The following is an 8,415-nucleotide window of genomic DNA, read 5'->3' on the forward strand; positions in this document are numbered from 1 at the left end:
AGATGATGGAAAGCTGGAGCAGGGCGCAGAGTGCTGGGGGAACTCAATGGGTCGGGCAGCATCTGTGGAATGAAATTGACAGTCGACGACTTGAGCAGGAACACTTCACCAAAGAATTGGGCTGGGTGGGGAAGGGGTATGGGCTGGCAGGTGACAGGGGAATGCAGGTGGCAGGAAGAAGAAGCAGAAGAGCCTCGAGGGGTTGGGGGAGGAAGTAAAGGGGCAGAGGGCTGGGAAAGGTGCATTCTGATTGGATGAAGGGGAGGGGGTGGGGAGCTGGAGTAAGGTGTGGGTGATGGACAGGGAAGGTGGTTGGGGGGAGGGGAAAGAGGAGGAAAGGGACCAGAGAGATGCTGAAGCAAGTAGGAGGGTGTCTGGGGCAATGAGAACTGAGGGGGAGGGGGAACAGGCCAACAGGTGGATACAGGAGGAAGGGCAGAAGGGAAAGAAGCAGAGAAGTGATGGGGAAGAGGACAGAGGGTCGTGAAGGGGTGATGGGGGAACATGTTCAAGAAGCAATAAGTCCTGGGCATGTGTTTGTATTAACTATAGAATTCGCAACAGGGAACAACACACAAATCACACACATCGGACACTGGTTAATCACAGATAATCGTACCTCCCGATTGTGAAGCAAGGGTCAAACAAACGATACCCGCCTCCCTCTCTATAACAAGCAGGTACAGCACAGCGATCAGTACAGGAACACAAATGAAACAAAAAAGTCTGCAGACACTGTGATTTTGTTTTGAATATTTTATTTATATTTTCGCACAAGCTTGTACAGTATACTCCATCCTGCCAATGATGGCAGTTCACAATCATATATACATATACATGTGTTTCTTTATGACTATATATATACAAGCCCATGCCTCTACCATCCCCCCTCTCCCCACCTGTAGAACAAGACTATTCATGCTACAATGACAATAACAAACATTAACATTAGGGGAAAAAGAAAAAAAAAGGCAGGGACTGTGCAGCTGAATGGGCGGCCTCCCAGTTGGTGCTCATTCTTGACTTTCCTTGATCGGGGCCAGCATGGGGGTGAGAAAGTGGCAGCAGTGAATGGGGAAAGCAATCACCACTAAACACCTATGTAGTGCATGTACGGCTGCCATATCTTATGAAAGGTACTGTATTTGTTTCACAGATTATAAGTTATTTTCTCCAGGTGAACGTAACTTTGCATTTCCTTGTTCCATCGTTCGATACTAAGACTAGAGTTGAACTTCCAAGTCCCCACAATGCCCTTCCTGGCCACTGCCAATGCAATTAACACAAACTGGATTTGAAATTTGGACAGCTTCATTGTAAGCCCTATTTCCATTATATTTCCCAACAGGAACAACTCTGGGTCCTCAGAATCTATTGCCTATAATTTTGTCCAGGAGTTGGCCTAGATCTACCCAAAAGGGCCTCACCTTGACATGGCCAGGTCATGTGCACAAACATCCCGGTTGCAACACCACACCTGAAGCATTGGTCTGGGAGTTCTGGTTTTGATCTGTTAATTTTCTGTGGTGTTATGTAAAATTGTTGCAAAAAGTTATACTGGACCAGCCTGTAGCTTGCATTATGACTGTGGTCATGCTTTCCTGGTACAAGTCAGACCAGCATCTCTCACCAATTATAATGCCCAAGTCTGACTCCCACCTTTCTCTCGACCTATGAAGGCCTGGTTTGGGTTCCTGTGACTGGAACAGGTAATACATTGCTGAAATAAATTTCTTGATGATCCCCCTTCAAATCAGGGCCTCTCTGTTACTGCACTGAGGTAGGGCAATACTTGGACCTAATATGTCCCGTAGAAATGATCTTATTTGAAGATAGTGGAATATTTTATTCAGTAAAGAGTATTTGTTTTTAAGCTGTTCAAATGACTTGAGTTGCCCCTGCTCATAACAGTCCTCTATATGCCTGATGTCATTATGGTGCCAGATGTCCAGAATCCTGTTGCCCACTGTCAGTGGTATTAATTTATTAGGAGTTAGGGGAATTTTTGGTGACAGCTCCACTTTAGCCTTCAAATACTGGTTAATTTTGTTTTAGTATGGGGCTGCACTGTCAACAATTTGGTGTCCCATTTATAAATAAAATCCTCTGCTATCTTCTCACCTACCAGGTGCAGATCAATTTGCACCCAAGATGGTATATCTCCTCCCTGAAAGAGAGAGGTGATGTATCTCAATTGAGCTGCCCAATAATATTTTTTGAAGTCTAGGGGCTGTTCGTCTCGCAAAACAAGGCTTCTTCAACAGCAAAGTGCTCAGACGCTACCTGTATCCTGTGTCCTGCTTATCTGGCATGTCTATAGTCAAGACAAGGGGGGAGTGGTCTGAGAGGAGTCTTGATTTGTACTTGACTTCCATGATCCTACCCTCTAAATGGGCTGAAGCCAGAAATTTTTTTATTCTAGTTAAGTGAGTAGTCCGTTTCTCTTGGATGCTTTCTACGCCACACATCTATTAAATTCAACTCTCTCATATAGACAATGGTGGCTTTCGCCACTCTATTCCTAGTTATATGTTTTGTGGACTTGTCCAATACAAGATCCAGGCATAAATTAAAGTTGCCCCCTATTAAAACATTCTTCCTCCCCTCTGCCAAAAGTAGGGAAATGTCCTGTATAAATTTTTCATCATCCAAATTGGGGTGCATACATATTGACTAGGGTCCAGGACTCTGAGTATATCTGAGAGTGCACCATTATGAATCTTCCCATTTTGTCCGCAGTACATTCTGCATCTGCACTGGAATTCTTTTCCTTACTAGAAATGCTACTTCCCTTGCTTTTGGGCTGAACGAGGAGGATATGACCCGACCCACCCAACCCTTTTTAACTTTTGATGTTCCCATTCAGTTAAATGTGTCTTTTGAAGGAAGGTCAGATCTACCCCTTTTTAATGTATGCCAAGACCCTTTTCCATTTCACTGGACTGTTTAAGGCATTGACATTAAAAGAAACCAACCTTATGCTCTTAGCCATTATCCTCAGGTTCCTTCCCAAATATCTCCCCCCCACGCATCCCCAATCTCTTACTGTTTGCGCCTTGCTCCGCTCCATCCGATTTGCGAGAATAGACAAATAGAAAATGAGGAGAGAGACAAGGACAAGGACAACAACTCAAATAGCTAACCAAAACAACATAAAACAAAATGCAAAAATCATTCAAGGTCATAACCCCTTATTACCCTCCCCGCTTACCCTCGGCCCCATACTACCCCCTCCCCCCCTCTATTTTGTTGACGACCTTCTTTGATTGCTAACAGACCCCTCATACAACGGGTTGTTCTACCGGCACCCATCTACTCCTTTCCTCATCTCCTGAGCTCACCAGGAAAAATTGTTGTAACAACTTTTAATCTATTCGGTCTAAACTCTTTCTTAAAACTTGTATTTATACAATTTAAATACAATAAGAAATATCATATAGTCAGAGTCCAAAATGTATCTATAGCCCCATGTGGGTCAAATTTGTTATCTATTAAAACCACCGCAGGCTGTCTCCAGCCGGACTTTACTTTCCCTCTGAGCTCCCTAATGTGGGCAAGCCTACAGCGAATTCCTGCGCTTTTTCTGGGTCCGTAATGAATTTCGTTATCCCTTCTGGCAGTGACACTTTCAAGGTGGCTGGGTATCTCAATACGCATTCATAGCCCTTCTGCTCAAGCAGCCTCTTAGCCGATTCGAATACTTTCCTGGCCTTCAGGAATGCTGAGCTAATATTTGGGTAAAAAAAGATTTTACTGCCCTCTATCTCTAGAGGGGACCCCCTTCTTTATGCCCCCATCACTGCCGCCCTAGTATTTTTTCCCTATCTTAATACTGTAACACAGGGGTGTCAAACTCAAATTCACGGAGGGCCAAAATTAAAAACTTGGACTAAGTCGATGGCCGAACTAAATATTTATTGAAAATTTTCAACAACATCTGCATGTTTTCTCTTCTTTCAACATATGTAATGTTAAACTTTTTCTTATTAAAATAAAGTTTTGGATAAACTCTTTCCAGAAGCATTAACAAATGAGAAATAAAATATTCAATAAATAATATTTCTCTATAGAGGATTTGTCAAATGTTGCTAGTGTGCTGTCGAATAGTAAAATCTGAGGGCTATTGAGAATGTGGGAGAATAACATGATTCCTGAAACAATCAAATGGGTGACTGATTGTGGGCATGAACTCTAGCAGGGTTATTTTCCATGCCCTTTTTCCATTGGTACAGATATCCTTTGATTTACACACTTTTCAAGTTTTATGCCTAATGAGCTTGTATCCAGGTGCAGGACCATTTTTAACCAGGAATATATTTATCACTGTGACATGAAACTATTGGAAGATCGTCTTACCTGAGATTAAAGTTCATAATACTTACTCAGGCCTGTGTGCGGGAGGGCGGGGTTTGCGGGCGATCGGGTTGGACAACGACAGTGCGGGGGCATCGGCTCTCGCTGCAGGGCGGCATCTCGGCGGATCAGCGGCCCCGTCACCATGAGTCGCGGGTCGGCCTGCGGCAGGGAGGGTGAGTGGGCAACGGTCCTGGCGAGGTCAGGCCTGAGGCCTCCGGTTCCGGGCGCTGGGAACCGGCCTTGGCTTCCCCTGACACCAGCCAGGCCCCAAAACCAGAGTCCACGGTGAGACCCTGCAACGTAAACAGAGGAGGTGGGGGCGATTAGCGGGCTGACGCCAATGCATTCTGGGATTTGTTGTATTACTGTGCATGCGCTATACTGGCGTGGCGGCCAGCGGGCCACCTCTAATACATTTTTGAAATGATCTTGTGGGCCAAATATAATTATATCGCAGGCCAAATTTGACCCGCGGGCCAGAGTTTGACATGTGTGCCCTATGCCATCGGAACTCTGTAATTAGTAAGGGATTGCTTAAGGTGGGATGTGAGTGGGAAGGAAAGGGTGAGAATCACTGCTCTAGACCCAATTGTTACTGAAATATTTTGCTTGAGAAAAATTGTCATTGGCCCATTTCCTTTAGCGTTCTGAAACCGTGCACAAGATGAGTCAATGAGGGATGATTAAAGCAGTGGTCTTCAAACTTTTTCTTCCCACCCACAGACCACCTTAAGCAATCCCTTACTAATCACAGAGCACCAATGGCACAGGGACGCGAGTGGAAAGAAAAAGGTTGAGAACTGTTGTATTGTGGTAACTCCACATCTGATTAGGTTAATTGTTAGGCAAGTGGTCAGAGAAGGACCCCCCCCACCCCAAGAAAGGCTTAAATCACAGGAACAAAATAAGCTTCCGTCTCACTGCTCCCAATCTTACACACAGTCCTGATGTGGAATGTGGGGTCGCAGCTCCACGTTCACCCGAGTTCAGGTGCTGTCTGTGTGGAGTTTGTACGCTCTCCCCTTGTCTTGGACCAACAGGTCGGTCGCCTGACGAAGGCACCCGAACTCCCCGTTGAAACGCTGGCGTCTGGGGCGGTGGAGGAATTGGCTGAGAAGAGCACGTTGCTCCCACCCCCCTCCCATGGTTGGAGAGGGATTAAACTGCGATCTCACGACGCCGGGCTCGTCTCCAACAAAAGGAGCGGGAGGCACGGTCCGCCGCGCATGGAGCGAGGGGGAAGGCATCGCCAACGAGACGTTCGGTCCGGCGTCGCCGCTGAAGCGCAGACCCAGCAAGGATGGTCCCCAACTCCAGCTGCGTCTGTGTGTCCGGGAGCCGGGTGGGCTGAGTGCGGCACTCGGATCCCCGGGATTCGGGACTCTGAGATCCCTCCACACCTCCGGCGTCTTCATTTTCACCTTCAGTGTGCATGTGCTATACTGGCGCGGCGGCCAGCGGGCCAACTCTAATATATATTTAATATGATCTTGCGGGCCAAATATAATTATATCGCGGGCCAAATTTGACCCGCGGGCCAGAGTTTGACATGTGTGCCATAACAGGTCAGAATGTAGTCTTTGTCCGGGACTGGGTCTAGGGAAAAGGGACCTATTCGCTCTCTCCACCTTGATTCTTTCACCCAATATCTCTTTGCCCAGTACTTCAGGGATCCAGGTCTGAAAAAAGCATACTGGATTCTGCCCTTCCACCTTAGCCCCACTATCTTAATATTGTTCCACCTACTATAATTCTCGAGGGCATCCATCTTCCTCTAGATGCTCTCTCTTTCACTTATCAGCATTTCTATTTTATTGCTCACATTATGCATTATCATCTTCATTTTTGCTCACCCTTTCCTCTGCCTCGGACACCCTGCCCATTAGCCCAGATAGGGTGCTCTGGATCCTGTCCAGTTTTACCTCCATGTCCTGGGCACTTTTGTCCACAGCTAGGAAGAGCCTGCCCTCCACCTACCCCAGCTTTTTAATTACATCCTGCAGGGAGGGCTCTAAGCCTCCCTGCTTACTTTTCCTTGACAGCCCTTTTTCCCTGAGTCTCACAGCCTCACAGGATCTCCCCTGGCCATTGGACTCATCCTCCTCTGAACTCCTGGACCCATCTTCACTGCTGCTGGTACTCGCTGCCTCCTCCGATTCAGCGCTGGACCCAGAGTCTGCTCCATTCCCTCTGACACCACTGGCTGTTGGGACACCTGCTGCACCTCGCATTACAGCTCCAGACCCACTGTCAGGGCAGAGGTAAGTTTCATCTTTCCCCTCGATGCAGGCAGTGACTCCAGTTTCTTGTAATTTCTTCTTTTGTTGGGCCAGCCAGTTCCCTGTGGGGTTCAACACCGTTGATCCATATCTGTCGCCAACGCTGGCGCCAACTTCATCTCGGTCCTCACACCCACCACAAGCATTCCTTACCAGGCATTTCCATTGTGTGAGGGGGCACCCAGTCCTTTCCCTTCTCCAGAGGCTTCCAGAGGGGTTTCCTTGTGTACCTGTCAGGTATTAATAATGTTTTTGTCCAAGTATCTTTCTCCCCTGCTGGTGGATCCCTCCTTTAAGATTGTGGCTCCCACTTCAGGCCCTCAGGCGGCCCCATTATTTTCCTCACTACGAGGCATTCCTAGCCTCTCTTGTCTCGTTGATGATTCCTCATGCTCTTGCTTGTAGTTTTGCTTTTCTTAGTGTTACAGAGTTCTGTGTTGTGTATTGGCTTATGTGTTGTGTGGTTTTGTGTTGGAAAGTTACAGTTTGCCTTAGAGAGCCAAGGTGAAGGTGGACTGCTGAGAGAGTGGGAGACGGACTGAGCATGTGCAGAAAATGATCTAAAAATGTCTGGACTTGGATGATAAACCACCACTGGGGGTGCTGTGGAGCGGAAGGAGGCCCAGAGCAGGAGTCATGGTCTGGAGAACATAACATAACAATTACAGCACGGAAACAGGCTATTAGGCCCTTCTAGTCCGCACCAAACCAAACACTCCTCTCTAGTCCCACCTACCTGCACAATGACCATAACCCCCCACCTGTCCAGCTTTTTCTTAAATAATAAAATTGACTCTGCCGCCACTATTTCTCCTGGAAGCTCGTTCCACACCGCTACCACTCTCTGAGTAAAGAAGTTCCCCCTCATGTTACCTCTAAACCTCTGCCCCTTAACTCTTAACTTATGTCCTCTTGTTTCAATCTCTCCTACTCTTAACGGAAATAGTCTATCCACATCCACTCTGTCTATCCCTTTCATAACCTAAATACCTCTATCAAATCCCCTCTCAACCTTCTACGCTCCAAAGAATAAAGACCTAATCTGCCCAATCTCTCCCTGTACTCTAGATGCTTAAACCCAGGTAACATTCTGGTAAATCTTCTCTGCACTCTCTCCACTCTGTTTATATCCTTCCTATAATTAGGTGACCAGAACTGCACACAGAACTCTAAATTAGGCCGCACCAACGCCTTATACAATCTCAACATCACTTCCCAACTCCTATATTCCATGCAATGATTGATAAAGGCCAGCATACTAAAAGCCTTCTTCACCACCCTATTCACATGAGTTTCTACCTTCAGGGAATGATGTACCATTACTCCTAAATCCTTCTGCTCTTCTGTATTCATCAATGCTCTCCCATTTACTACGTATGTCCTGTTCTGATTCTTCTGACCAAAATGAAGCACCTCACACTTATCAGCATTAAATTCCATCTGCCATTTTTCAGCCCACTTTTCTAAGCAGTCCAAATCCCTCTGCAATCCTTGAAAACCTTCTTCATTATCCACTATTTCACCTATCTTAGTTTCGTCTGCTTATTTACTAATCCAATTCACCACCCCATCATCTAGATCATTAATGTATATAACGAACAACAATGGGCCCAATACAGATCCCTGAGGCACACCACTGGTCACCGGCCTCCAACCTGACAGACAATTTTCCACTACCACTCTCTGGCCTCTTCCTTTCAGCCAATGTTCAATCCATTTGACCATCTCAAAATTTATACCTAAAGACTGCACCTTCCTAACTAACCTTCCATGTGGTACC

This window comes from Narcine bancroftii, chromosome 5 (assembly GCF_036971445.1).
Source record: "Narcine bancroftii isolate sNarBan1 chromosome 5, sNarBan1.hap1, whole genome shotgun sequence".
In the NCBI taxonomy this organism is placed as follows: Eukaryota; Metazoa; Chordata; class Chondrichthyes; order Torpediniformes; family Narcinidae; genus Narcine; species Narcine bancroftii.